Source organism: Rhinoderma darwinii, chromosome 13, assembly GCF_050947455.1.
Source record: "Rhinoderma darwinii isolate aRhiDar2 chromosome 13, aRhiDar2.hap1, whole genome shotgun sequence".
NCBI classification, from domain to species: Eukaryota; Metazoa; Chordata; class Amphibia; order Anura; family Rhinodermatidae; genus Rhinoderma; species Rhinoderma darwinii.
The window spans coordinates 1,015,107-1,037,761 of record NC_134699.1 but is presented as its reverse complement, the minus strand read 5'-3'; the positions used below and the strand labels follow the sequence as shown (position 1 = coordinate 1,037,761).

Genomic DNA, 22,655 nt, shown 5'->3' with positions numbered 1-22,655 from the left:
TTAGGTTGGGTCTGTCGAACCGCCTGAAAGACCTGCTAGTTAGCTATCGCTGTTCTGACTCCTTAGACCAGGTTATGGCTTTAGCGGTACGACTTGACCGACGTCTCAGGGAACGACAACTTGAACGTTTTTGTGTTTTCCCCTCTGACTCCCCCATGATGCCTCCCGAGGTCCCGTTGCTTCGCTCTTCCACGGAAGACTCGGAGATACCTATGCAACTTGGGGCCTCCGTGTCCCCCCGTCAACGTAGAGAGTTCCGCAGGAAGAATGGTCTCTGCTTCTATTGTGGGGATGACAAACATCAAGTGAACACCTGTCCTAGGCGTAAGAATAAGCAGCCGGAAAACTTCCGCGCCTAAGTGATCATCGGGGAGGTCACTTGGGCGCACAGGTATTTCCCGTAAATATGAAACGTAATAAAATCTTGCTTCCCTTTCAGGTCTCTTTTGGTGGTAGGTCTGCTACCGGCAGTGCCTTCGTGGATTCAGGGTCTTCTGCTAATATCATGTCTGTGGAATTTGCTATGTCTCTAGCTATGCCTTTGATTGATTTGCTTAAACCTGTCCCGGTAGTGGGTATCGACTCCACTCCTCTTGATAATGGTTATTTTACACAGCATACCCCTGTTTTCGAACTCCTTGTTGGCTCCATGCATTTGGAGCAGTGCTTTGTACTGTTGATGCAGGGATTATCGTACGATTTGGTTTTAGGCCTTCCCTGGTTGCAGTTGCATAATCCCACGTTTGACTGGAATACTGGGGAGCTAACCAAATGGGGTAATGAATGCTTGACGTCATGTTTTTCTGTTAATTCTATTTCTCCCCCTGAGGAGATGAACACGCTACCTGAGTTTTTCAGGACTTCGCCGATGTTTTCTCTAAGGGGGCCTCCGAAGTGTTACCTCCTCATAGAGAATACGATTGCGCTATCGATTTGGTACCAGGAGCTAAGCTCCCTAAGGGTAGGATATTTAACCTTTCTTGTCCCGAACGTGAAGCCATGAGAGAGTATATCCAGGAATGCCTGGCCAAGGATTACATTCGCCCCTCTACTTCTCCGGTAGGTGCTGGCTTCTTCTTCGTAGGGAAGAAGGATGGTGGTCTTAGGCCATGCATTGACTACCGTAACTTGAATAAGGTCACTGTAAGGAACCAGTATCCCCTTCCTTTGATTCCTGATCTCTTTAATCAAGTCCAGGGGGCCCAATGGTTTTCTAAGTTTGATCTACGGGGGGCGTATAACCTTATCCGCATCAAAGAGGGGGATGAGTGGAAGACTGCATTTAACACGCCCGAAGGTCATTTCGAATACCTCGTCATGTCCTTTGGGTTGTGTAATGCCCCTGCGGTCTTCCAGAATTTCATAAATGAGATTTTAAGAGATTACCTGGGGGTATTTCTTGTAGTGTACCTTGATGACATATTGTGTTTTCCAAGGACTGGTCCTCCCACATTGAGCATGTCAGGAAGGTGCTCCAGGCCCTTTGGGAAAACAAACTGTTTGCTAAGACCGAAAAATGTGTGTTTGGGGTGCAAGAGATACCATTTTTGGGTCAAATCCTCACTCCTCATGAATTCCGCATGGACCCCGCCAAGGTCCAGGCTGTGGCGGAATGGGTGCAACCTGCCTCCCTGAAGGCGTTACAGTGTTTCTTGGGGTTCGCTAATTATTACAGGAGATTTATTGCTAACTTCTCGGTCATCGCTAAGCCTCTTACGGACCTCACTCGCAAAGGTGCTGATCTCCTCCACTGGCCTCCTGAGGCTGTCCAGGCTTTTGAGGTCCTTAAGAAGTGCTTTATCTCGGCCCCGGTGCTGGTCCAGCCCAACTAAATTGAGCCATTTATCGTGGAGGTTGACGCATCCGAGGTGGGAGTGGGGGCTGTCTTGTCCCAGGGTACCAGGTCCCTCACCCATCTCCGTCCCTGTGCCTACTTCTCCAGGAAGTTTTCGCCCACTGAGAGTAACTATGATATTGGCAACCGCGAACTCTTAGCCATTAAATGGGCATTTGAAGAGTGGCGCCACTTCCTGGAGGGGGCTAGGCACCAGGTAACGGTCCTTACCGACCACAAGAATCTGGTTCTCCTAGAATCTGCCCGGAGGCTAAACCCGAGACAAGCTCGATGGGCGCTATTTTTTACCAGATTCAACTTTTTGGTTACCTATAGGGCTGGGTCTAAAAATATTAAGGCCGATGCACTGTCGCGTAGCTTCATGGCCAGCCCTCCTTCGGAGGAAGATCCTGCTTGAATTTTGCCTCCTGGTATAGTCGTTTCTTCTATTGATTCTGATTTAGTCTCTGAAATTGCGGCTGATCAAGGTTCAGCTCCCGGGAACCTTCCTGAGAACAAGCTGTTTGTTCCCCTGCAATTCCGGCTAAGGGTACTTAGGGAAAATCATGACTCCGCACTATCTGGTCATCCAGGCATCCTGGGTACCAAACACCTCATTGCCAGAAACTATTGGTGGCCTGGGTTGCCTAAAGACGTTAAGGCCTACGTCGCCGCTTGTGAGGTTTGTGCCAGGTCCAAGACTCCCAGGTCCCGACCAGCGGGCTTACTACGTTCTTTGCCCATTCCCCAGAGACCTTGGACCCATATCTCCCTGGATTTTATCACAGATTTGCCTCCATCTCAAGGCAAGTCGGTGGTGTGGGTGGTAATAGACCGCTTCAGTAAGATGTGCCACTTTGTGCCCCTCAAGAAACTACCCAATGCTAAGACGTTAGCTACCTTGTTTGTCAAACACATCCTGCGTCTCCATGGGGTCCCTGTCAATATTGTTTCGGACAGAGGGGTACAATTTGTTTCATTGTTTTGGAGAGCCTTCTGTAAGAAGTTGGACATTGATCTGTCCTTCTCCTCTGCTTTCCATCCTGAAACTAATGGCCAAACTGAGAGGACTAATCAGTCTCTAGAACAATATTTAAGGTGTTTTATCTCTGACTGTCAATATGATTGGGTCTCATTCATTCCTCTCGCCGAATTTTCCCTTAATAACCGGGTCAGTAACTCGTCAGGGGTCTCCCCCTTTTTCTGTAATTTTGGGTTTAATCCACGGTTCTCCTCCGTTTCACCTGGTAGTTCCAACAATCCCGAGGTAGAGGTCGTTCATCGGGAACTGTGCACAGTCTGGGCCCAGGTTCAGAAGAACCTAGAGGCATCCCAGAGTATACAAAAAACTCAGGCTGATAGAAGACGTTCTGCTAACCCCTTGTTTATGGTCGGGGATCTGGTGTGGTTATCATCTAAGAACTTGCGACTTAAGGTCCCGTCCAAGAAGTTTGCTCCCCGGTTTATAGGGCCGTATAAGGTCATCGAAGTCCTCAATCCTGTCTCCTTCCGACTGGAGTTGCCCCCATCTTTTCGTATACACGACGTGTTTCATGCCTCCCTCCTTAAACGCTGCTCCCCGTCCTGGGCTCCCTCGAGGAAACCTCCTGTTCCCGTTCTCAACCCTGAGGGGGTGGAATTCGAGGTGGCCAAGATTGTGGACAGCAAGATGGTCCAAGGCTCCCTCCAGTACCTGGTCCATTGGAGAGGATACGGGCCTGAGGAGAGGACTTGGGTACCCGCCCGGGATGGTCACGCTGTCAGTATGGGTCAGGAAGTTCCACCTTCGTATCCCCAATAAACCAGGTCCACTTAGAAAGGGTCCGGTGGCCCCTCATAAAACGGGGGGTACTGTAAAGGATCTGCCAGGCACTTCTGTGTATACGCCCATGGGTAATCAGTCTGCACCTAGGTTCTATGTCTCTGAGACTGACTCCATCTTCCACCACTCAGGGTGGCAGGCTTAGGAGTGGGAGAGCCTATCACTGATTACCGCCCTCTGTCTATTTATACCTGCCTTTCCTGTTCCTCCTTTGCTTGTGATTCTTCTCGTGTGGTTTCCTGGCCTTGCTGCAGCTCCTAGCTATTTGACCTTGCTTCATACTGACCCCGGCTTTCTGACTACTCTCCTGCTCTGCGTTTGGTACCTCGTACATTCCTAGTTTGACTCGGCTCGTTCACCTCTCTTGTTGCTCACGGTGTTGCCGTGGGCAACGGCCCCATTTCCCTTTGCTTGTGTCCCCTTGTCCGTTTGTCTGTCGTGCACCTACTGAGCGTAGGGACCGTCGCCCAGTTGTACCCCGTCGCCTAGGGCGGGTCGTTGCAAGTAGGCAGGGACTGAGTGGTGGGTAGATTAGGGCTCACTGTCTGTTTCCCTACCCCCCTGTCATTACAGCTTTATTGTGTTTTTTTCCAAAGCAAACTAATCTAAAAGTGCTGCACTATCCCCCACTAACATAATATCACCAGTTATATCGGAGAGAGTGTCCATATAATTCTACCAGTCATATTACAGCCCATATAATACTACCAGTCATATTACAGCCCATATAATTCTACCAGTCATATTACAGCCCATATAATACTACCAGTTATATTACAACCCATATAATACTACCAGTCATATTACAGCCCATACAATACTACCAGTGATATTACAGCCCATACAATACTACCAGTCATATTACAGCCCATACAATACTACCAGTTATATTACAGCCCATATAATACTACCAGTCATATTACAGCCCATACAATACTACCAGTTATATTACAGCCCATATAATACTACCAGTTATATTACAGCCCATATAATACTACCAGTTATATTACAGCCCATATAATACTACCAGTTATATTAGTGCCCATATAATACTACCAGTTATATTAGTGCCCATATAATACTACCAGTTATATTACAGCCCATATAATACTACCAGTTATATTACAGCCCATATAATACTACCAGTCATATTACAGCCCATATAATACTACCAGTTATATTACAGCCCATATAATTCTACCAGTCATATCACAGCCCATATAATACTACCAGTTATATTACAGCCCATATAATACTACCAGTTATATTACAGCCCATATAATACTACCAGTTATATTACAGCCCATATAATACTACCAGTCATATTACAGCCCATATAATACTACCAGTTATATTACAGCCCATATAATACTACCAGTTATATTACAGCCCATACAATACTACCAGTCATATTACAGCCCATATAATACTACCAGTCATATTACAGCTCATATAATACTACCAGTCATATTACAGCCCATACAATACTACCAGTTATATTACAGCCCATATAATACTACCAGTCATATTACAGCCCATATAATACTACCAGTCATATTACAGCCCATACAATACTACCAGTCATATTACAGCTCATATAATACTACCAGTCATATTACAGCCCATACAATACTACCAGTTATATTACAGCCCATATAATACTACCAGTTATAATACAGCCTATATAATACTACCAGTCATATTACAGCCCATACAATACTACCAGTTATATTACAGCCCATATAATACTACCAGTCATATTACAGCCCATATAATACTACCAGTCATATTACAGCCCATATAATACTACCAGTTATATTACAGCCCATATAATACTACCAGTCATATTACAGCCCATATAATACTACCAGTCATATTACAGCTCAAATAATACTACCAGTCATATTACAGGCCATACAATACTACCAGTTATATTACAGCCCATATAATACTACCAGTCATATTACAGCCCATATAATACTACCAGTCATATTACAGCTCATATAATACTACCAGTCATATTACAGCCCATACAATACTACCAGTTATATTACAGCCCATATAATACTACCAGTCATATTACAGCCCATATAATACTACCAGTCATATTACAGCCCATATAATACTACCAGTTATATTACAGCCCATATAATACTACCAGTCATATTACAGCCCATACAATACTACCAGTTATATTACAGCCCATATAATACTACCAGTCATATTACAGCCCATATAATACTACCAGTCATATTACAGCCCATATAATACTACCAGTCATATTACAGCCCATATAATACTACCAGTCATATTACAGCTCATATAATACTACCAGTCATATTACAGCCCATATAATACTACCAGTCATATTACAGCCCATACAATACTACCAGTCATATTACAGCCCATATAATACTACCAGTCATATTACAGCTCATATAATACTACCAGTCATATTACAGCCCATATAATATTACCAGTTATATTACAGCCCATATAATACTACCAGTCATATTACAGCCCATATAATACTACCAGTTATATTACAGCCCATACAATACTACCAGTTATATTACAGCTCATATAATACTACCAGTCATATTACAGCCCATACAATACTACCAGTTATATTACAGCCCATACAATACTACCAGTCATATTACAGCCCATATAATACTACCAGTTATATTACAGCCCATATAATACTACCAGTCATATTACAGCCTATATAATACTACCAGTTATATTACAGCCCATACAATACTACCAGTCATATTACAGCCCATATAATACTACCAGTCATATTACAGCCCATATAATACTACCAGTCATATTACAGCTCATATAATACTACCAGTCATATTACAGCCCATATAATACTACCAGTCATATTACAGCCCATATAATACTACCAGTCATATTACAGCCCATACAATACTACCAGTTATATTACAGCTCATATAATACTACCAGTTATATTACAGCCCATACAATACTACCAGTTATATTACAGCCCATATAATACTACCAGTCATATTACAGCCCATACAATACTACCAGTTATATTACAGCTCATATAATACTACCAGTCATATTACAGCCCATACAATACTACCAGTTATATTACAGCCCATATAATACTACCAGTTATATTACAGCCTATATAATACTACCAGTCATATTACAGCCCATACAATACTACCAGTTATATTACAGCCCATATAATACTACCAGTCATATTACAGCCCATATAATACTACCAGTCATATTACAGCCTATATAATACTACCAGTTATATTACAGCCCATACAATACTACCAGTCATATTACAGCCCATATAATACTACCAGTTATATTACAGCCCATATAATACTACCAGTCATATTACAGCTCATATAATACTACCAGTCATATTACAGCCCATACAATACTACCAGTTATATTACAGCCCATATAATACTACCAGTTATATTACAGCCCATATAATACTACCAGTTATATTACAGCCCATATAATACTACCAGTCATATTACAGCCCATATAATACTACCAGTTATATTACAGCCCATACAATACTACCAGTTATATTACAGCCCATATAATACTACCAGTCATATTACAGCCCATACAATACTACCAGTTATATTACAGCCCATATAATACTACCAGTTATATTACAGCCTATATAATACTACCAGTCATATTACAGCCCATACAATACTACCAGTTATATTACAGCCCATATAATACTACCAGTCATATTACAGCCCATATAATACTACCAGTCATATTACAGCCTATATAATACTACCAGTTATATTACAGCCCATATAATACTACCAGTCATATTACAGCCCATATAATACTACCAGTCATATTACAGCCCATACAATACTACCAGTTATATTACAGCCCATATAATACTACCAGTTATACTCGTTCCCATATAATACTACCAGTCATATTACAGCCCATATAATACTACCAGTCATATTACAGCCCATACAATACTACCAGTTATATTACAGCTCATATAATACTACCAGTCATATTACAGCCCATACAATACTACCAGTTATATTACAGCCCATATAATACTACCAGTTATATTACAGCCTATATAATACTACCAGTCATATTACAGCCCATACAATACTACCAGTCATATTACAGCTCATATAATACTACCAGTCATATTACAGCCCATACAATACTACCAGTTATATTACAGCCCATATAATACTACCAGTTATATTACAGCCCATACAATACTACCAGTTATATTACAGCCCATATAATACTACCAGTCATATTACAGCCCATATAATACTACCAGTTATATTACAGCCCATACAATACTACCAGTTATATTACAGCTCATATAATACTACCAGTCATATTACAGCCCATATAATACTACCAGTCATATTACAGCCCATATAATACTACCAGTTATATTACAGCCCATACAATACTACCAGTCATATTACAGCTCATATAATACTACCAGTTATATTACAGCCCATACAATACTACCAGTTATATTACAGCTCATATAATACTACCAGTCATATTACAGCCCATACAATACTACCAGTTATATTACAGCCCATATAATACTACCAGTTATATTACAGCCTATATAATACTACCAGTCATATTACAGCCCATACAATACTACCAGTTATATTACAGCCCATATAATACTACCAGTCATATTACAGCCCATACAATACTACCAGTTATATTACAGCCCATATAATACTACCAGTCATATTACAGCCTATATAATACTACCAGTTATATTAAAGCCCATATAATACTACCAGTCATATTACAGCCCATATAATACTACCAGTCATATTACAGCCCATACAATACTACCAGTTATATTACAGCCCATATAATACTACCAGTTATACTCGTTCCCATATAATACTACCAGTCATATTAGTGCCCATATAATACAATCAGTCATATTACAGCCCATATAATACTACCAGTTATACTCGTGCCCATATAATACTACCAGTCATATTAGTGCCCATATAATACAATCAGTCATATTACAGCCCATATAATACTACCAGTTATACTCGTGCCCATATAATACTACCAGTCATATTAGTGCCCATATAATACAATCAGTCATATCAGTCCCTATATAACAAGTCCAGTCATATTAGTGGCTATATAACAAGTCCAGTCATATTAATGGCTATATAACGCCACCCTATAACAGTGCCAGCTGTATCAGTTTCATTCAAGTAAATGGGGCTGAGCTTGGGATGAGCTGCAGTACCAGGCACAGTCCCTTTGTTCTGCTTATCATGGGGAGTGGGACTTCCACCAATCACACACTGATGGCCTACTCTTATTAAAATTCCTGGGACACCCCTCTAAGCTTTATCAACACAGCCATAAAAACCCTTTTAATTTTTGTCTCCCAACGAGTGAAGGCTTATCTGATCAGCTTCTGTTTCCTGAGAGTAACATGATGGTCATAGCATACCCTAATATTGTCAGGGTCAGACGGAGATCCCCTTTAATGATGCGTGATATAATATATGTACATGAAAGATAACTCCATATAAACACAGTAACAGCTCTGTGTGATCATCCATGGCAGAGCAGCTACTCCCTGATTTATGTCGGCATCAGCCGCACACCACTTGGGAATGCACTAGAGGCAACAGTTGGGGCAATTTGTAATTTAGTCGTAAAAGACTAGAAAATAAATCAGCCCTGAACTCCTCGCACATATTATTCTTTGTGAGGGGGGGGGGCGCACACTAAACCTTGAAGTATGAGCTTCAGGATGAGTGGAGGGTCCTAGGTCAGAGGTCAGCCTCTTGTAAAGATGAGGTTGGTGCAGAGTATACCTTCAGCCTATTCTTTACCCCCTTAGGGACAACACTTTGCTCTTTCGACCTGATCTTCATTTTTCAGACTATAAATGAACAGCGTAAAAGAAAAACAAAAACTTAGGGAGTTATGAAAGGAAATGCAGCCGTATAACTGGCCGATCACCTGGGGATCCGTCTGTCTTCATGATTAAGACTTCACGCGAGGCCGTGGAGACAGGCACTATGGTAGTGGACACAATGCCGTCAGTACAAGGCTCAGCAGAACACTGGTTTGGAAGAAATGTGTAAAACTTTATTTACTGGAGACCCTTTTTCATGTTTGATTTATTGCCACGATTTTCGTAAAATGTTGTGGTCTTGACGCAATTACGAAAATGGGAGGTCATGTAAATTTCCCCTTACAGAGGTTTAATTTCCCCCTGGTCCTCAGGTCTCCCGTATTCCCCTTCAACATAAGAGCAGTATAGTCAGTAAGTGTGCAGAGATGCAATGACCGATCATGCTGGACACAATGAAGAAATATACAATGAATATAAATCTTATGCAGCTGAGGGCCTCAACCTTTATTATCTTAGAATGGAACATGTGGTGCAGAGATACATTGAATTTGAAAGTGAAGAAAGTCTTCAGCAAGCAGAGATCTTGACAATAGTGAAAAAATGAAATGCGAAGTGTATTAGAAAGTTGCAGAACTTATCATGACACAATGATTCATTAACAGAATACGGGACGAGGCCCCTTCACCTTAGAAGTTGTCCGGGGGAACTGCAGTTTTATGGTAAAGGTGAACTCACAGTTTTGATATTTTTGCAAAACCGAGCAAAAAATACGGCAGTTTTGCAAAACCGTGATGTTTATTTTCAACGATTAGGCGAAAATTATGGCAAATAAATTGACAAAGCCACGACGTGGGTCCTCAGCTGAAACATGACCACTTGTAATACAGGAGATACAATGGCAATAGTCGTGTCATCATATAACCGTAAACAGTAGATTGTTAAGCCAGAGCTGTGGGAATTGTGATCCTCCTGGTAACGAAGGGGTTAAATAGGTCTCCTCTGCGATTTTTACTTTACTTCAAACCATTAGCAAATGTTAGTCGTTTCCCCCCAAAGATTGATGAAGCTCAAATGGTTTGCTGAAAAACATTTGTTCTGGGAAGCAAAGCACAGTAAAAAATAGTGTAGTACCGTGTTAGCCAGAGACAATATGAAATGTTAAATACTTTTGTGTCAAAAAAGACACAAGTATAGACGGTCTGATACCTTTATTGGCTAACCATAAAAGTTCTATTGTGCTTTTTTCTAAGTCATTCATTTGTAAACTGCCTGAAGAAGGGGCCTCTGTGCTCTGAAAGCCGCAGATAGAACTTTTATGGTTAGCCAATAAAGGTATCATACCGTCTATACTTTTGTCTTTTTTGACACAAAAGTATTTAACATTTCATTCTGGGAAGCAGAAGGAGTAAAGATTTATGGGAATCTCTTGTTTTTCCTCATGACCTAATTTAAGGGAGAATCTGAGAGTAGATCGTTCCAATGACAAAAGCCGGCGCCGGATCTCTGCTATGTGGACCCATGGCTGAACCAGTCCACCGGAAGATCAATTATGGGCCCCCAATACAACAGGGCCTCAGAAGACAACCCCAATAGGAGCCAACTTAGAAGAGTGAAAGATTTTCTCTGCTGGGCACAAGGAAACCCGTCTGACACTGGGTATTGACCAGCGGAAGAACTGAGTGTCAGCTTGAGAGCATAGTCTACAAATTATTAATGGGAGAGAAAAAGAGGTAGGAGACTTATATATCCCCCCCCCCCCCCCGACACTCACTCTATGTGTGCCGTGTATATAGTACAAGTCTATAAACTCCCATAATGAAGAACTCGTTTGTGAGAACAGATTATGGTGCGGATGAAGTTGCTGGACAGCCGGACGCTGCAATGTTATTAGCCGATAGAAGTGATTCTGCTTCAGGATGCGCGTACACGCCCGGGCACTGCCACACGGCTGAGGGCAATGCAGGAAAACTGCTTGTGGTTTTACCGCAAACTACAGAGCTTTTTTAATCTGGTTTTCAACCGTGCGGCAAGTACAGACAAAGCACACAGAAAAAACACACATGCTTCACCTGTACTTGCTGCACGGCAAAAAAAAGACATCACGAAACATCGGCAATTTGGCCGCATTGTGTACCGGCACCTTAGGGTATATTCAGACAGTGCGGTGAAGTGGCGGTTTATCACTGACATATATCGTGGCAAAGTGTAGGGGCATTTTGCTGCAGTTTTGTGGTATTTGCAGTAATTAGCCGTGATTTGACTGTGCCATGTGAACAAAGCCTAAATGCAGCAGACAAGTACACATATACCTGCCCATTTATCAGACAAACCATTCAGTGGCAAAACAAAAACCATTCAAGTGCTTATTCACACAGTGCAGTTTTTAGGCAGGAAAGGAATGTAGATGTCCCCTTCACAAAGAGTCCGAACTGTAAATCTTTATTGGCATTATTGGCCTGTTGAAGACGTTAGTTCTACGTCGAAACGTGTAGCCTGAATATCATTGAACCTACCTATTTTAAAATGATCTGCCAATTCTCTTTGTAATACAGCAGCGCCTCAATATAGGTCCACAATCTATATGTAATAGCACCCATATATATATATAGACTATTTTCTGAATACTTATCTCATGTAATTGCGGTAACCTCCGTGGTTTACCGGATTGGACCTGGCTGCAGCCGATGACTCTTTTTACCAGTATTGTGCCTTGCTTCCTTGTCTCTCACATTGTCTATGAACATTTATTTTGCACTATGTGGCGCCGTTCTTTTTTCTTTTTCCACAGTTGAACTGTAAGGGTATGTGCACACACACTAATTACGTCCGTAATTGACGGACGTATTTCGGCCGCAAGTAGTGGACCGAACTCAGTGCAGGGAGCCGGGCTCCTAGCATCATAGTTATGTACGATGCTAGGAGTCCCTGCCTCGCTGCAGGACAACTGTCCCGTACTGAAAACATGATTACAGTACGTGACAGTTGTCCTGCAGCGAGGCAGGGACTCCTAGCATCGTACATAAGTATGATGCTAGGAGCCCGGCTCCCTGCAGTGTGTTCGGTCCGGTACTTATGGCCGAAATACGTCCGTCAATTACGGACGTAATTAGTGTGTGTGAACATACCCTAAATCTGCCCATATACTAGAGATTTTGGATGGCCTATTTAGACCATTTTCTGCCGACTGTCGGCACTTTTTGTGACATGAACTATCTGCCGTATTGGATTTTTCGGTCGTCGTCAGGTGAAGTATAAGTGTCCGTTCACACTGAGTTTTTTCGGCGCCGATTTTGACATGGAAACCACGTCGGAGTCAGCGCCAAATAACGTCTGAAATCATCCCCCACTGATTTCAATGGGAGGCAGAGGCGATTTTCTTCCCTGGTGGCTCTTGGCTGTTTGCGGGAAAAAAACTGCATGTTCTTGCTTTCTGCGGTTTTCGCCTCTGACATCCAATTGAAATTAATGGGAGGCAGAAAAATCCTGCGGCACTCGTTTCTGAGGGTTTATTGCTTGCGGTCCTTGCATTAAATTCAAGGGCTGCGGGCAAATAACACAGCGAAAAATGCGTAAAAACAATGCTGGTGGTTCAAAATAAGCCTGTAGATCATCATAATACATAGGTTGAAAAATTACACCGGTCCATCAGGTTCAACCTTTCTCAATCAGTTACCCATCATTCATTGCTTGATTAACTATAACCCTCAATGTCATTCGTTAGTAAATAATCATCTCGCCTTTTTGTAAACGCTGACATAGTATCTGCCATCACTACCTCTTGGGGTCGGGCTTTCCATAGCTTGACTGCTCTTACTGTAAAGAATCCCTTCCTATATTAATATCTGAAGCGTCTTTCTTCCACACGCAATGTCCCCTGGTCCTTTGTAGAGTCCTTGGAAGGAACGGATCATGTGCTGGTTCCCTGTATTGACCTCACATATACTTATACATATTAATAACATGTCCTCTATGACGTCTTTTTTCCTAGCTGAACAAGCCAAATTTTCCAGCCTTTCATTGTAAGCGACACCTCCCATCCCATTTAATAATCTCGTTGCCGCCTTTGAACCCTTTCCAGTTCTGCTATATCCGTTTTACAATGTGGAGCCCAAAACTGAATTCCATATTCTAGATGTGGCCGTACAAGGGATTTATGGAGGGGGAATATTACATTTGAATCACTGTTTTTTATCTTATTTATACACCCTAAAAACCTATTTGCTTTTGCAACTGCTGCCTGACATTGAGTGCTGCTCCTTAGCTTATTTGTTACCAGAATACTCAGGTCCTTCTCCTGTTCCGTTATCCCCAGTTTTATTCCAATTAATGTATATGAATTAATGCTATTATTGCGTCCTAAGTGCATTACTTCACATTTATCAACATTAAATTTCATCTGCCATGCTTTTGCCCCTGTCGCCAGCTTATCTAGGTGTTTCAGTAATATTTTATAGTCAAGTTGAGTTAAGTATCCTACAAAGTTTTGTATCGTCAGCAAAAACTGACACCTTGGAGTCAATCCCATCCACAAGGTCATTATTAATGAGATTAAAAATAATTGGGCCTAACACCGATCCTTGTGGTCCCTGCTGCTCCCAGTACAGATCCTTGTGGTCCCCGTTGCTCCCAGTACAGATCCTTGTGGTCCCCGTTGCTGACTTCAACCCATTTTCAGTAAGTTCCATTTATAACGACTTTGTTTCCTGTCCCTTAACCAATTCCTTACCCACTTGCATACATGGTCCTCCAGTCCCCGTGTCTGTAGCTTCAGAACAAGACTGTTGTGTGGTTGAGTATCAAATACTTTTGCAATATCCAAGTAAATCACATCAGCAGCATGACCAACATCCAGATTTGCACTTACCTCCTCATAGAACCCGAGCATGTTGGTTGGGCACGAGCTGTTTTTCATGAATCCATGCTGGTAACCAGTTATTAGACTTTTCTCTGCTATGTACTATTGTAGTTCATCTCTTAGAATACCCTCAAATACTTTACATACCACAGATGTCAAACCCACTGGACGGTAGTTACTCAGTTCCACCTTTTTACCCTTCTTAAATATTTTTGCATAGGTTGAAATACTGTATATTTATAATGAATGTTCCACACAATAACTCACAGACCAGGAACATTACATTACAGGAAAGGTTGAAAAAGGGGGTAGTTAATAAGCACACTGAAAAACGTGGTGGCGATGCTTAGCAAAAGCGGACCTGGCCGACAAATGTAATATAATTTATGTTGGAAACTAGCAATATTATAGCAGAAATGTACGCTAGATCATAGCTGGCGCAGATTTACCTTTCAGGCCCAATTATAGCCAGAGATGCGCCTAATTTACTAAGATGCACATCTTACACGAGTGATCTGAATGAAACGCCAGTCTTAATGAATCTCCCTGTGTTTATTTTCAGACTGCGCTTTCATATGCTTAAGTAATAAGTCGAGCTGAGAAGAAATACTATTGAAGACTAAGGGTTCGTCCACATGCAGCGGAATTACGGACGGAAAATACGCAGAATACAGTAGCAGCAAAGTGGGTGAGACGTAACAAATCTTTTGACCACAAATTCCCCTGCGGTGCGTATTTTTTGTAACGCAGCGTGTCAATTCCTGCTGCGGGCAGTGACTGAATTGCTGCATTTTTCAGAGGAGATGTCACCATCTCCCAGCATTGAGAAAAATGCAGCAAAATCTGCACCGTGTTCTGTAGTGAAAAACGCAGCAAAATACGCACCACGTTCTGTAGTGAAAAACGCAGGAAATGGTGCGTTTTTTGCGCAGCGGAATTTCTGCTTCTTTCTGCGGCATTGCTGGAGAAATTTTCCGCTGCAATTCCGTTACGTGTGGACAAGCCCTATAGACAACTCTGGCCTCATACGTCACACACGCGACATTCCTGCCCTTCTTTAATTTCCTATGAATATTTTTACCATTTCTTCACATGCTGCAATCCTCTCCAGACGTCAGTTTGATCCTTGAAGCTCCTCTCAGCGCTGCAGGACGGAGGTGATGTATGAAGATCACACAGGGCCGTGCAGATCTGGTGCTGGCAGCTCATTCTGGTGCCGGGAGAGAAATGGACCTGAAAAAATAAAAATACAGGAGAAATGTTATAAGTAAAGTAATAACTTGTCTCATTCCAGTTTTTTTTCGTAACCACTTTGAGGGAGATGTATCAAAACTGGTGCAAAAAACAGTGGAGCAGTTGTCCATGGAAACCAATCAGGTCACTTCTTTCATTTTCCATTTGTCTTTTTCACACATGCATATTTTTTATTCTGAGGGTTCTCTTTGGAAGCAGATAATGGTTCAAGTTCACCTGACAGTTACAAATGTAACCTAAAAGTTCAGCTCCAAAGGAGCTTCCCTGATATACGGACCTGACAATCTGATCACCCACAATGCATTGCTCTCTGGTAACAGGAAATGATCAGAATTGTGAATGCAGCTTTGGAGGTGATTGGAGACATGACTGGTGCAAGCACAGCCTTTGCAAAGTTACTTAACATTATATTGGGAGGTTGTTAATTGTTGTTGGACGCTGCGATTTTCTTTCAATGGCCGATATGAGCGATGTGGAAATGGAGATACAATAGAATGTGCTGCGCTTTTATTACTATCATTTTGCCTCTTCCAAGATGTAAAATTCAGGGTATGACAAGAAAATGATTACAAGCAAATCCTTTAATGTGGAAATTATAAAGTACTTTGGAGAATTTGGAGAGGCTACGCCCTTGAGCAGACCCCGGCCTGGCTGGATGTGGTTCACTACATGTGTTACAATTTATTGTGATTTAGATTCGGTATGATGAAGATTTACACGGCATTTTCTCCATGTCTGTAATATAAAATATGACCCTGGCGTTATGTCAGCGCTGATGTTCTTTCACCCTGTCATGTGTTTTACATCGATTTAAACTCTGCAGGAAACTGGAGGAGACCGCGGCCTCTGGTTAGAAGCAGCTAAAAAACCATAAAGAAGTCATAGTAGTAAAAAAAGAACTTTTTAATATCAAAATATCTTCTTTGGTGGCATCTTTAAAGAGTTTAGTAATAGAGGGCTCCCCTGATCCAGCAGGACTTGCTTTGGAGAACCATTGATTTCTATTGGTGCCGGGCCGGAGCACGATTCCTCCACTTAGTGTTCTTTGAATCCCTGAGTCACGCACCAACCCCTCAGGCCCTGCACAAGGCGTGACACAGTGCACTAGTATTACCTGGAGCCATTAGACTCAATGATAACAGCTGATAACTCGGGGGCCCAGACACTCATTTTTAGGGGCTTGCAAGTTACTACTAAAGGGCCTTAAACACCTGCTGACATTCGGCCGGTTCAGCGAGCGCCGATCAATGAGACATCTTGTTGATCGGCGCTCGTTTGCTCCTGTCACACGGAGCTCTGGATGGGGACGACCGCTCGTTACTATGATCCCTCGTCCCCGTACATTATTGCCATGTCGGCAGCGCGTCTCCTGTTTACACAACAGGATGCGCTGCCGACAACCAGAATATGTCACTTTTATAAAACGATACGACCGGCAGATGATCCGGCGTTTCCTCGTTCCTCTGCAGATCGCTCCCCTGTTTACACCAATTATCGACAACGAGCGTCATATGAACTAATGATCTGCCCGATAATCGCCCCGTGTAAAACCCCCTTACAGATTACATAGAAACAGGCCATACCCGACATTTTTGGCTGGTCCAGTGGACTATAATGTATATAGGAGCCTCACCCGGACAGTAGATGTCAGGGAAAAGAAGGTTTGGACATGTTGCATTTCAACATCCTCGATCCTTTGTTGCTCTGGGGGATGAGCCGCTCTCTTGTTTCCCCCAGCAAAATCAGCCAGGGATGGCAGAGCCTCAGCGATAACATGATCACCGCTGTGGCTCCGTTCTGACAGTGGATGTCTCTGATGAGGCTACCCCTTCTTAGGAAACAGTAAAACCGTAAATCCAGCATCTAATAATCCAACATGTGATTCCAGCTCAGAACTACACGTTAACCTGAAGGTCAGAAGGGGGAGACTAAAGGGCAGATTTATTAGACTGGCATTTCATGCACCAATGTTAATACAGACGTCGCTGGAGTAAAATGCACCAAATATATTAGGAGGCGCACGCTTCTGTATAAATGTGGCGCACCTTTGGCTGCCTGTGCCAGTAGTTGACATCTACGCCTGTTACGATTAGCTGTAGATTTGCGCTATAAGTTACAGCAGTTTCTGGCGTCAATTATAGTATGTTGGTACGTTGGTAGCCCCGGCCCTCACTGGCTACTTCCGCACATTTTTCTTGCCGCTTTGAAGAGTAGGGTCGAGAAATAAAAAGTTGCAAATGTTAGCGCAATTATGACGTGCGCTAAAATGTGTTTCTTTTTAAATGCTACAGAAATGTCGAAAACCGTTAATAAATTCCCCTTAAACGTCTTGCATGACGACTGATCAAGTATGAATTATTTAGAATAAAATATAACGCATTTCCTGACCTTTCCAGGATTATCCCGGTAATAAATAACACACGTTATATAAAAAGCGCATTATACGTCTATGAGAACCCAGCGCTGCCGCCCATAAAACTGTCATTGGTTGGATTATCTCTATTTAAATGACTTGCCAATCATCAAACTCTTAAGCCCCGGCCATTAGACGACCGATAAAAACCTCTCATCATTGGGTTTGTCTGTCTGTGAACCAACTTGACCTTTGCTATGACCCCTGTTCTCAATGCATTATGGGATTTGCTGCTTCCTCCTTGAAGTGACAAAAGACGGCTTATAAAACATGTCTTCTCATCACATGTCAGCTCAGACCTGGACCTGTTAATTGTCCGCACTTCCACATCAGCCTTTCAACATGACAAATAGATTCTATTGAAAAAAACAACTAAGAAAAGGGGAAAAAGAAAACGCTGTCACTGCACAGAATAGTGACGAAGAAAACACTTCACCAAATCTCCAATTCTGATAACAATTTCAGTTTATTCATAGATATTCTCTTCAGCTCTGGAGTATAATACAGGATGTAACTCCGGATCAGTACAGGATAAGTAATGTATATACACAGTGACTCCACCAGCAGAATAGTGAGTGCAGCTCTGGAGTATAATACAGGATGTAACTCCGGATCAGTACAGGATAAGTAATGTATGTACACAGTGACTCCACCAGCAGAATAGTGAGTGCAGCTCTGGAGTATAATACAGGATGTAACTCCGGATCAGTACAGGATAAGTAATGTATGTACACAGTGACTCCACCAGCAGAATAGTGAGTGCAGCTCTGGAGTATAATACAGGATATAACTCAGGATCAGTACAGGATAAGTAATGTCATGTATGTACACAGTGACTCCACCAGCAGAATAGTGAGTGCAGCTCTGGAGTATAATACAGGATGTAACTCGGGATCAGTACAGGATAAGTAATGTAATGTATGTACACAGTGACTCCACCAGCAGAATAGTGAGTGCAGCTCTGGAGTATAATACAGGATGTAACTCAGGATCAGTACAGGATAAGTAATGTAATGTATGTACACAGGGACTCCACCAGCAGAATAGTGAGTGCAGCTCTGGAGTATAATACAGGATGTAACTCAGGATCAGTACAGGATAAGTAATGTATGTACACAGTGACTCCACCAGCAGAATAGTGAGTACAGCTCTGGAGTATAATACAGGATGTAACTCAGGATCAGTTTCTTGAGTCATTCTTGCAATCAGAACTACATGGCAGTTGGGGATTCCTGTATTTCAGTAATACTTGGTGCTATAGATACGTCTATCCATTCTGCTCTTTATCTCGCCTTTTACCAGCCGTCACAGGAGAACACAAGTGAGCTCATAATTGTCCACATAAGAAACTCTCATTGTGAAAATGACAATGTATTGATCAGCAATCAATATGAAGAAGACCAGATGGAATCCCAATCCACCCATGAGGTCCCAGATTTCTAGGGAAGATCACTTAGTAGGTCATTTATTAAGGGGGAGACAGGGAAGGACACGGCAGACTGATGGGGCTTTTAATGTAGAGATATTTTACACATCTGCTTCCATGTCCCACATTCTAAAGGATTAGTACTTTATAGTGGAGCTCTGGTTTGGGGTTATGATTGTGGGGTAAATGATAATTCCCTGATGTTTTATTACTGTAATTAAAAAACATATAAGGCCCTGTTCACATACGTCTAATGGATTTTATTCATAACAGAGCCATGACAGCCATGCCGGATCCACTTTCAAAGGGATGACGAATCCAGACCGACACCAAAAATACCGGAAAGGGTGAAAAAAAAAACTCCAACTGAGAGTCTGAAGGCCAGTATGAACAGAGCCTAATACAAATCATCAAGTCTATTCACACGTTACATGTTTTATGTATATTTGCTACAACCAGATTGTCCATTGTTGTGATTGGGATTTTCGAAGCCACTTCTGTCATGTTCTTTTGTTACCCCCCCCCCATTAACTTGAGCTTAACTCTTAAGGACCAGGACAGTCTTCGTCATTTCAATCCCGCTTCCTGAAAGCCATAACTTCTTATATTTTTCCATCGACATAGCCGTACAGGGGCTTGTATTTGCGGGACGAGATGTATTTTATAAAGGCATCAGTTAATGTGACGAGAAACTTTTCAAAAATAAATTTGTGTGGTGGATAGGAAAAAAAATAGCAATAGCTCCATAGCATTTTGGGTTTCGTTTTTACGGCGTTCATGACGTTACCAGTAGTTTGCTGATCAATACGATTACGGCGATACCAAACTAATATAATTGAATATTTTACCACTTTTACAAAATAAAAACAGTTTAGTGTCGACATATTCTGAGGACTTCTTTATTTTTCCATCAATGCAGCGGTGTGAGGGCTTTTTTGAAGGGCGAGCTGTAGTTTTTATCGGTACCATCTTGAGGTACATATGATTTTTTTTTCGATGTTGAACTTGCGGGATAAATAATGTTAGATTATAATAGTTTGGATTGTTACAAACATGGCAATACCAATAAAGTTTGATTTTTATTATTTACATTATTACAAGGAAAAAGTGGGAAGTTTTTTTTAACGAATATGTTTTTATACATTCTTACAAACGTTATTAATCCAATTTTTCCAGTTTTATTAACTTCCGATTGTTGGATCACACGCAGAATTTACTGCAATACTTAATATATATTGCGCTTTTTGTGTTCTATGAAACGCTCCCTCTGGCAGGGCTCAATAGAAGGACCAAGATGGCAGACCTGGAGGTCTTTATTAGGCCCCCAGCTGCCATGACAGCCTATCGGTCGCCTGCGTTCGCTATTGACCACAGCATCTAACTGATTATATAGCCGGGATCGGAGTTATCGTCTATCCCAGCTGTTAGAGCAGGGTGTCAACTGTAATATACGCCTCATGAGCCCGCTCCATACGTACGCTGGTAACCGACTGCCCTTTCCTATAGAGGGCCACTGCAGAAAAAGTATACAGCGCTGCATTTTTTTTTTTACAATTAAACCTTATGGGGCCACTGAATGGCGACCATCCCAGGCCTCAGCCGAACATATAGGTTGTGAGCGTATACATACAGAAGCTGCAAACGCTGTGTATACAGATCCTTGGATTTGTTGTGGTGTGAAAGTGTTCTCATAAAAAGGAGTCTAAAAACTGGATTGCTGTTTGGGAGATTATAATCCCCACCTGTTTCCCTGAGAATCCACGTACTTCCAGGAGATGTTCTTCACTTGGGTAGAAGTTGTGAAGGGGTTTTTCTTCACCATGGAAAGGATTCTGCTTTCATCCACCACTGTTGTCTTCTGTGGACGTCCAGGCCTTTCGGAGTTCACGTGATCACCAGTGCGCTCTTTTTTTTCTTCAAACTGTTGATTTGGTTGCTCCTGACATCTGTGCTTCTCTCTGATGGATTTCTTCATTTTTTTCAGACTATCGATGGTCGGTGTCACTTGCATTGAGAGCTCCTTTGACCTCATGTTGTGGGTTCACAGCAACAGCTTCTAAATGCAAATGCCGCACCTGGAATCCACTCCAGACCTTTTACCTGCTAATTGATGATGGATTAACGAGGGAATAGCCCATTAAATAGCTTGTGAGATAATTGTCCAATTAGCTTTGGTCCCTTGAAAAAGAGGCAGCTCCATATTAAAGAGCTGTTATTCCTAAACCTTTCCTCAAATTAGGATGTGAAGACCCTCAAATTAAAGCTGAGAGTCTGCACTTTAAGCCCGGATTATATGACTGGATATTCACTATGTTTTGGTAAACAGCTAAAATGACAAAACTTGTGTCACTGTCCAAATAAATTTGGACCTAACCGTAGGTTGTCCCAAACATTGTACTCCTTGAAGCAATTCCTGCACATATCCTGGAATGGAGTTGCAAACCAGAATTTCTTCTAGTGTGGACAAAATCTGTATCAGAGGTGAACTACACACAACACCACGTATAGATTTCCTGCCGTTTCCTCAAATATAGAGGTGCAAACTCTCCCTTAAGAAGCGCATTGTGGAATAAAGGACGTAAGAAATATTGTTAGCGATCCAATAGACTTTACGAATCTCAATAACTAATGAGTGTAGTATGAAACATAATCAGTACACACAGAAATTGTATCGGGGGAAATCTATACGTCTGTGGCCAGCTTTACCGATCTTGAGCTTCCTCCTGGCACTGCTGTGTCTGTGTCACTGTGGTCCTGATGTCACATCCATTGGGACCCGAGCGATGTGATACGAGGATGATGTGGACAAAGACAGAACCAGCTAAACGTTTCCTGCTGTAACTACTTTTATGGGAAATCTGCTGAAAACTGGTTTCATTTCCTCCATTTACGTTAATGGACAGATTTTATATGTAACGTGAATGGGATGCGAACTAAGCAACCAACCATTTCACCGCGTATGACTCTGGAGCTGTTATTGATCGTAAAGCTGCCACAAGCTAATGGAAACTTTGTCCGGTTAGTGCTGAAGGGGTTAAGCAGGTCTATGAGGCTGATGCTGGTTCCACCTCTAAGCCGCCCTTAAGGCGTTTACGGGAAAATAACGCTAAAGTACCGAAAAACAA

General features: G+C 42.0%; 2 long non-coding RNA genes across 2 annotated transcripts in view; one reads left to right on the top strand and one right to left on the bottom strand.

The window, feature by feature from the left end:
- LOC142666217 (uncharacterized) overlaps positions 1-20,349 on the top strand; it is a 39,085-nt gene extending 18,736 nt beyond the window's left edge. The window contains exon 3 of the long non-coding RNA XR_012851652.1: positions 19,804-20,349. This is a non-coding gene — a long non-coding RNA (uncharacterized LOC142666217). The remainder of the gene's footprint in view (positions 1-19,803) is intronic.
- Positions 1-22,655, bottom strand: part of LOC142666214 (uncharacterized) — a 183,891-nt gene that overhangs the window by 154,091 nt on the left and 7,145 nt on the right. The window contains exon 2 of the long non-coding RNA XR_012851650.1: positions 15,519-15,670. This is a non-coding gene — a long non-coding RNA (uncharacterized LOC142666214). The remainder of the gene's footprint in view (positions 1-15,518; positions 15,671-22,655) is intronic.